The sequence below is a fragment of the Lycium ferocissimum genome, chromosome 12 (assembly GCF_029784015.1).
Source record: "Lycium ferocissimum isolate CSIRO_LF1 chromosome 12, AGI_CSIRO_Lferr_CH_V1, whole genome shotgun sequence".
In the NCBI taxonomy this organism is placed as follows: Eukaryota; Viridiplantae; Streptophyta; class Magnoliopsida; order Solanales; family Solanaceae; genus Lycium; species Lycium ferocissimum.
In genome coordinates, this window is record NC_081353.1 from 36,080,626 (window position 1) to 36,089,365 (window position 8,740).

The following is an 8,740-nucleotide window of genomic DNA, read 5'->3' on the forward strand; positions in this document are numbered from 1 at the left end:
CAATTAGATTGGGCGTTGATCACGGCTCTATTGGAGCGTTGGCGCCCGGAGACACATACGTTCCACTTTCGTAGCGGTGAGGCGACCGTCACGCTACAGGACGTTGAGGTTATGTACGGGCTCCCAGTGGATGAAGAAGAGCCAGTGCATGCTGTAGCGGAGCGGACATGTTCTATGTGGCAGGCGGAGATGGAACGTTTGACTGGTTTTTGGCCCGATGTCGATGCGTTAGACGGTTGCAGGTTGAAGATATCTGCTATTCGTGACCACATGAACCAATTAGCAGATCTTACCGATGTTGATCTTGACGAGGAGGTCCATAGGAGATGCCGACTATATATTTTATGGATGATTGGTGGCATCATCTTCCCTGACACTTCAGGAAGCATAGTGAGTTTGGAGTTTCTTCCCTTCCTAGAGGATCTAGACCAGCACTATAGCTGGGGATCTGCTGCACTATCCTACCTATATAGGTGTTTGTGTCGGTTGTCCATGGATAAAAAATCAGACGTTGGTGGCTTCTTGTCTCTTCTACAGGTAACTCGTTTATCTCCTCCTTTTTACTTGTTGACCTATATATAAATTAGCAAAATTGATTTGCATATTTAAAAGTTAATTTGATTTATTTGTTTTATTGTTTTCTAAATTGATGAGTTAGTTTTATTGAAAAAATATATATTATTATGTTGACATCTGCTTACTTGTGAAAGCGAATGGAGTTTAGATGAATTAGTATGTTAACACAACTATGAATTCTTTGAATTCTTTTGTTAGTTAGTTTAATTAGAAATACTTCAATATACGTTGAGCGTTTGTTATGGCCATTTTTCTTGTAGGTATGGGCTTGGGAGAGATTGTTACCTATACAACCTATTCCTCGTCCCGAGCCCACGCCGAACCCTAATGAAGTCCCTACTCCCGAGCCACCATCGCCTCCTCCTTATGCGAAGAAGTGGGCCAGAGGTGTGGTCCGTGACGTCGTGGTTGGCCATTTCCTTCCGTTGTACAGAGACCAGTTTGATACTATGACACATGATCAAGTAAGCTTAATACTTGCTTTTATACTTTGTTTCATTGCACGTTATTATGTTTTTTTCCAGGTAATTAAGTAACTGTCATTTTGATATAATAGCTCATTTGGCAACCGTACGGTGAGACTACAATAGCTGGTTTACCTGAGAGGTGCTCACGGGGAAAAAAGGTGTGGCTGGCGACAGTGCCGCTAATTTGTCAAAACGTGGTGGAGCATCATGTGCCAAAACGCGTTTTACGGCAGTTTGGACTTGCGCAGGGTGTTCCAGAGAAATAGTGAGTGGAAGGACAAACATTATGTGATGGATAAACGTTTCAACGTTGATCATGTACTCATTGCTGCTGAGATTGCTTCGTGGAGGCAGAGATATATGCATGTTTTTGAAGGTGTCCCTTCGCATGTTAGCATCCCCGATAATGATCCTTACATGGTTTGGTATAGGCGCATCACACGCATGCTGATTGGGAATCCCGCACGAGATGTTGAAAGAGGTTATCAATCATATGCTGGCCGGCACGAGGCATTGGTAAATGCAAATTTAATTTCTTTAATCAATTACTACATTGTTTATTAAGCTTTAATATTAAAACTTTTAACTTTTGTCTATCATTATCTCTTTCATATTTTCAGGGACGAGCATTGCATTTTCTTTATCGGATGGGCTTGGAGATGCAACAGGATGTTGCTAATGAAACAGCTAAACGGTGGGGTGAGCGAGTGAGCGCTGTATCTGTAGAGGGCCTACTTGCTGCGTCTCAGGGTCGTAGATTATCTTTTGATCCAGATTATGCACCGGCGGTCGAGCATGACGATGGTCCAGCAGTAAATCCTCGTAGAGGAGGCGGTGATGATCGTGCTCGACGTGGGGGTCGTGCTCGAATTGGTCGTCAGGGTGGTAGAGCTGCACCCGTGGACCATCATCTGGTTGATGAGGATGATAGTGAGGATTTTGATATGTCAGTTGCTCCACTTGATCCAGATTATGCGCCGGCGGCCGAGCATGACGATAGTCCAGCAGTAAATCTTCGTAGAGGTGGCGGTGCTGGTCGTTCTAGAGGTGGTGGTCGTGCTAAAGGTGGCGGTGCTGGTCGTGCTCGAGGTGGGGGTCGTGCTCGAGGTGGTCGTCAGGGTGGTAGAGCTGCACCCATGGACCATCATCCGGTTGACGGGGATGATCGTGGGGATTTTGATATGTCAGTTGCTCTACCTGAGCAACCAACAACCAGTAATTCTAGAAATACACATAAACGTCAAAGGGCAGATATGGAGCGCGATTGTGGTCCAAGTACTTCTATTCTGGGCTCATCACATTTTTCATCTAGTCCATCACTGTTTGATGATGGGTCTGCTTCAGCACAGTTTGCATCTACATCTAGTTCTGCACAGTTTGATGGTCGTGCTCGAGGTAGCGGTCGTGCTAGAGGTGGTGGTGCTGGTCGTGCCCGAGATAGACGTCAGGGTGGTAGTGCTGCACCCGTGGACAATCATTTAGTTGACGAGGATGATGATGAGGATTTAGATATATCAATTGTTCCAGTTTCCTACTATGTGCCACCGTCGTATGTTCCACTTGAGCAGCCAAGAACCAGTAATTCTAGAAATTCACATAAACGTGGAAGGACAGATGTGGAGCAAGATTGCGGTCCAAGTACTTCAATTATGGGTTCATTGCATTTTCCATCTAGTCCAACACCATATGATGATAGCTCGAGGTGGTCATGCTCGAGGTGGCGGTTCTAATCTTGCTCGAGGTGGTCGTCTTGGAGGTAGAGCTGCTCCTGTGGACCATCATCTCGTTGACGAGGATGATGAGGATTTAGATGTGTCGGATGTTCCTGTTCTCGTCCATGTCCCACCGTCGTATGTTCCACCGGAACAACCAGCAGTTATGGAGCGCGATTCTAGTTCAACATGGGCAGATGTGGAGCGCGATTCTAGTTCAACACGGGCAGATATCGAGCGCGGTTCTAGTTCAACCCAGTTTGACGACGGGTTTGGTTCAGCAGAGCCTGAAAATTGTTGGTACAATTGCTTTAAGAGGTGTTTCTAGCAATGGATCCGTGGTTTGACCTTCCCCATTCATACAGGGTTTCAAATTCATACAGGTGTTTCAGGCTCTTCCATAGTTCCATTCTCTTTATGAATTTGACCTTCCCCAATTTTTGGATCTTGTAATGGTCTTGCCAATTTCATTCATGGTTTATCGTAGGATATGATAATATTAGGATCAATGCATGGTTTTACTTCTTAGCTGACATATTTTAGTCTAATTAATGGAAGTTAAGATAAAAAGAAGATGGTTAGAGATAATTAGATGAACGAGAAGTTAAAATTTATATATGGGGTCTTTGGATCATCAGATTAAGAAAAGAGGCTATTAAGTGTTGTGTACACCAACTATTATTTGTTCTTTTGCCTGTTGCAATTTGTCTCTCCATATTGAAAGAACAAATATGCAGAAACCTTCTACTAGTTTGTTATGGATATCAATATTGTTGTCCTCTTGATGAAATGCATTCTTTTTGTACTCCTGTATATGCCCTATTTATCCTTGTTTTTTTCGCTTCGTTGACAGATTGCAGTTATTGCCCCAGACATCCCCACTACATGTGAAGCTCATTCTGGAATTCCAATGGTTGGTGTTTCGCTTGGACACTTACTGCAATGTGTGGGACTAATATATGCCTTAGACAGGTAATTCTTTGGTTGTTTTTATCCACATGGAGATTCTCATGCCCTATTTGCTACTTAACAGAGAGCAGTGTGTAATCTGCTTTGTTGTAGATATGCCAAACTGATGGCAAATGGAAGAATAGATTTCAGTTATAGTATTCTTTGACCTAAGAGTTGTTGGATTACCAAATCGTAATTGAGTAAGATGGATGGATGGAAGTCATAATCGTCTATTTTTCAGCATATTGCCTACTGCTGACTGGGATTTTTTTAGATAAAATGGTAAAAGATGTCATAGACTCATAAAATGGCCTATGGTGTAATTCCCTCAAGACTTTGCTACTTTTGCAGTTTCACTTACCTGCTAAGAATTCATTGAATATTGGTTGCTAGCATATTTATTTCTCATGATGAGGCATTCTTTGCTACAATTTAGAAGTACTACTAACTTGAACGACACTTGTTGGTTACGGTCGAGTTACTCGTGGAGCTACTTCTGATCTTAGGGAATAAACATAGTTTGGCATGTCAATGCTTCCTTGCGCCTTGCAGAAGCTTCATTTTTAACGACCGTGGCTTAAGAACCTTTTGTGCGAGAATGTAGATGTTGCACCAGTTATATCAGTCATGCTTAGTTGGGTAAATAGATTCTGTGTTGTCAAATTTGATCTTTAGCTGAGTTATATAATTAGTGTAAAAAAAAATGATACACAAGCTTCCTTGTCTATCTGACTTAATATAATTAGTGTAAAAAAATAGATATTGCACTTCAAACTCACCGCTGAAGCGCTGATATCTCAACATATTGGATTTCCTTTCCCATCTCTCCTTGGTGTCAAGCCCCCAGTGCAACAATTTTTTTGACAGTGTATGTCCTGCTAAGTTGTCTTCTTGAGAGGGTGAAAGGTCCGTCTAATTCTCCGATCTTCAGCTGTTTTAATTGATTTTTCGTCCATGATCTCCATGCATTTGGCATTGACTTCTTTACCATTATACTTTTAAACCCTTATCAAGAGTTCCTTTTGATTTATCCTTTTAACTTTGATCTTGCTTTTACTTTTAAGCCTCTTCGGTGCAACTCCTGTAGCTCAGCAGGCAAGACTTGGATTTCCGCTGTCAGGACATTCAATCAATGTTGTTGCTAACCTGTACCTCAGTATTCAAAGTTTTGATGTTCTCTTTTTCATAGTGATTTTATCATCTCGTAACTATGTATCCAACTAAACAGTCCAAAATCACATTAACATTTACTCCACGACTTAGAGAAAATGTTTAAGGGATCATCGAGAACGTCAGAAGAGCCCAACTGCCATTCATGCATTTTGAAACTCGGAAGTTCGAGCAGTGATATTAGTGATTCAGTATGGCAGATTTTTTTCACAGCAACTGGATTTTAAACATGTACAGTGAGGTCATAGGATGTTTCTTCTTAACTGGTGGTTTTTAGTAGTGAAAAATACTTTTTCACAAGTTGATTCTACAAAGATTACGTGTAGTTATTTCATGTTTATTGGCACTTGTCGAAGATGAGATGTGGCACTAGATATGGGCAAGAGAAACCTTCTTTTTTGAGAGCGCAACATCAAATTTCAGAGCCAAGGGTCTATCGGAAACAGCCTCTCTACCTCTCTACCTGCAAAGGTAGGGGTAAGGTGTGTGTACACTCTACCCTCCCAAGACCCCACTTGTGGAGTTACACTGGGTATGTTGTTGTTTTGTTGCAACATCAAATTTCACACGAGGTCGTTCTCTTATCTCACAAACATCTTAATTTCATCAATCTCAATATATCTTGGCTTGCTTTATTGGCACAATGTTAAACCCAAATTCAGTTCGAATAAAGTTGTTTGGCACTAGCTTCCCGTGGGATTGATTTATGAAATTGAACTCTCATGTTTCAAGCCGTGGAAACAGCCTCTTGTAGAAATGCAGGGTAATGTTGTGTACAATAGGCCATTGTGGTCCGGCCTTCCCCGACCCCGCTCATAGCTGGAGCTTAGTACACCGGGCTGCCCTTTTAACTCTGATGGTTCATCAATCTCAATATTTATGATTGCTCTAATTGTTTTGAGAACATGCTTAGTTTCAAAATCAAATCAATATAATTGGCACGTACAATTCGAATTCAGGAAAATAATCACAGTTCTTTGGCAATATGGACTGTCCATGATTCATCCTTGTAAGAGCTTATAGCCCCAGTATAATTTTTCACACAGTTAGTCTAAACCCTGTGTCCAATTTAATAAGTTATCTATTATGATCATGTCTTTCTTATAGTCAAGCTTTGGAAGGCATATCAAAATGTATGGTATGTAAACGAAATTTCTAACTGTGATTCGCAGCATCTACTTTGATCTTTTCAAATAAATGCTTCTTAAGGAACATCTTCCATTGAAGTTCTTAGGTTAAGAACGATGTTAGCTATAGAAACCAATTATTTTATTTGAACATAGACTTGGAGATGCAAGATGTTCCTTAAGAGTTGAGCTTATAAGTCAAGATGCAAGCTTTGAAGACTTCATATAGCTCGATAATTCGTTATCATTTTGCTAGAATTGTTAGGAAAAAAATTATATTTCTGCTAAGAGGTGGTGTAAACAGTACCACGACATAGGCACTATGGTTATACAATTGCTAGTGGCATCTTAGTACATCTTTTGCGATTAATTACAAATTTTATGCATGTATATGCATATTTGTATAAAAAAACGTGATTTTTTTATTGATGTATTTTTTATGTGCATGTGATTTTCTATATTAAAAACCGTATAATTTATAAGTAAATATGATTGGAAAGACTCTCAAAAGACCAAAATTTGATCTTAAAAGACATTTTAGGACCAGTAAAGCTGGTAGCTAAAATGTTGTAGGCACAACTTCATCTATGGTCACCAAAGTGTTTTAGCGACCGGTGATTAGCGGTCGCTAAACTCTTTGGAATAGTGACTCGATCCCATATTATTGACCTTTAGAGGCGGAGCCTATAGCGCGGGTGGCGACATAATTTTACTAGTTGCTATTAACTTTTAGGGCCCATAATCACACTTTTAGCGACTATTTTTCTTTTCTTACTAGGTGTAATCTGTTGGACATAGATCCAATTTTTCACTTTTTTGGGTTCCTTGGAATTTCTTTTTCATGTTCCTGGTGGTGTCAAAACGCCGGTATGTCTGGATATCTTATCTGTCTTCTCATTGCTAGTAACTGTTTTGTTGTAGATGCATAAGCTAAAAAATAGACCAATAATAACAGAAATTACACCTAAAAAATTATACTTACACCAATCTCTTGAAATAAACAAAAAATAACATAAATTACAAAATCTATACTTTTAAATGTGAGTTCCCATTAAATATTTTCTTAATATATCACAATTTCAATTATATTTAACATCGGAGTTTTGTAAATATCTAGAAAGTGTTTACTTTTGACAAACTTAAAAAGACCCAAAATGTTCAACCAATACTTAAATAGGGAAAAGGGCAAAAAATACCCCTCTACTTTGGGAAAAGAGCTAAAAATACTCTCCATTTACAAATTTGGGTCAAAAATACCCCTCTCATCATTAAAAGTTTTCAAATATACCCATGTCTTAACGGAAATCCCCAACATAACCCGATTTTATTTTTAAACCCGCTCTATTTAAACTCGACCCACCTACATAAAAAAACCATATTCAACCAACTTGTTCCCGAGTCCTACATCTGGAGCCACTAGGCATAGGAGTGAGTAATCCATATGCGTTTTTTATTTAGTTGGGTCGGGTTTAAAATGAAATCGGGTTAAGTTGGAGATTTCTGTTAAGACAAGGGCATATTTGGAAACTTTAATGACTGTAAGGGTATTTTTTTATCTAAATTTGTAATAGAGTATATTTTTAGCTCTTTTCCCAAAGTAGAGGGGCATTTTTGACCCCTTCCCCTAATTAAATACTATTACTATTTTGAAAGGGAAAAAGGGTCAAATATACCCTCTACTTTAGCTTATTAGTAAATTTTGCCCTCTGCTAGCGAAAGTAGTCAAATATACCCCTCCGTTAGCCAAAGTGTACACATATACCCTTAAGTGAATGGAAATCCCCAACCATTTAATTAAAAATACCCATGCCCCAACAGTTGACCCGCCCCGACCCATCATCAAATAAATTCACCCCACCCTAATACATTGGCTGCTGAATTCATCATGGCATAGTTGACCAGGAAAACGCAATGGCAAAAAAATGGTCCTGACATAGAGCTCCCCTGGAAAGTTCTGTTGATTCCCTACCTCGCTGCAAAAAAAGAATTTATATAGAGGTAAACACGACATAGAGCCCGTTTGGATTGGGCTTTTAAGCCAACTTTATAATTCGTTTTTAACTTTTTTGAGTGTTTCGTTAATTGTCAAATTTAAAGTCATTTTATGCTTAAAATAAGCTCAAAAAATTAGTTGAGCTCATTTGCCTTAAAGTCATTTTGTGCTTAAAATAACCCAAAAAAATTAATTGGGCTCATTTGGGCAAACTTATCTAAAGTAGGCTTAAAAATTTTTTTGCCTCATCCAAACAACGCCTATAGTCTAGTATTTATCTCACCAACACAAGCAGCTAGGAGCCAAAAAATCAAAATGCTTCGATGTTAAGTATCATTTCAAAGCTGTGATAATTACTGAGACTAATCGAAATTATTCAATAACTTGAAACATGGAAAGTTCTTAAAATCTTTCATCTCAATATCCAAAATCAAATGCACCAAAAAACAAGAAAATTCTTTTTTCTTTTTCTTTTTTGGATAGGTAAAAAAATAGCTAACCAGAAACATGGAAATATTTTGGCTGCACGAGGGATACTAGGGTGGGGTGAATTTATTTGGTGAAGGGTTGGGGCCAATTCGCAGAATTGCCCTTCGTTGGGGTGGTCTGCCTTTAAATTTCCTCTCATATTTGAAATCTTTAAATTTTGCCTTCTTAAAACCCATAGTCCTGGGTTCGAACCCATGTTAAATAAAATTTTAAAAAAAATTCGCAAGGCAATTTAAATTTCGCTATTTTGAAGGA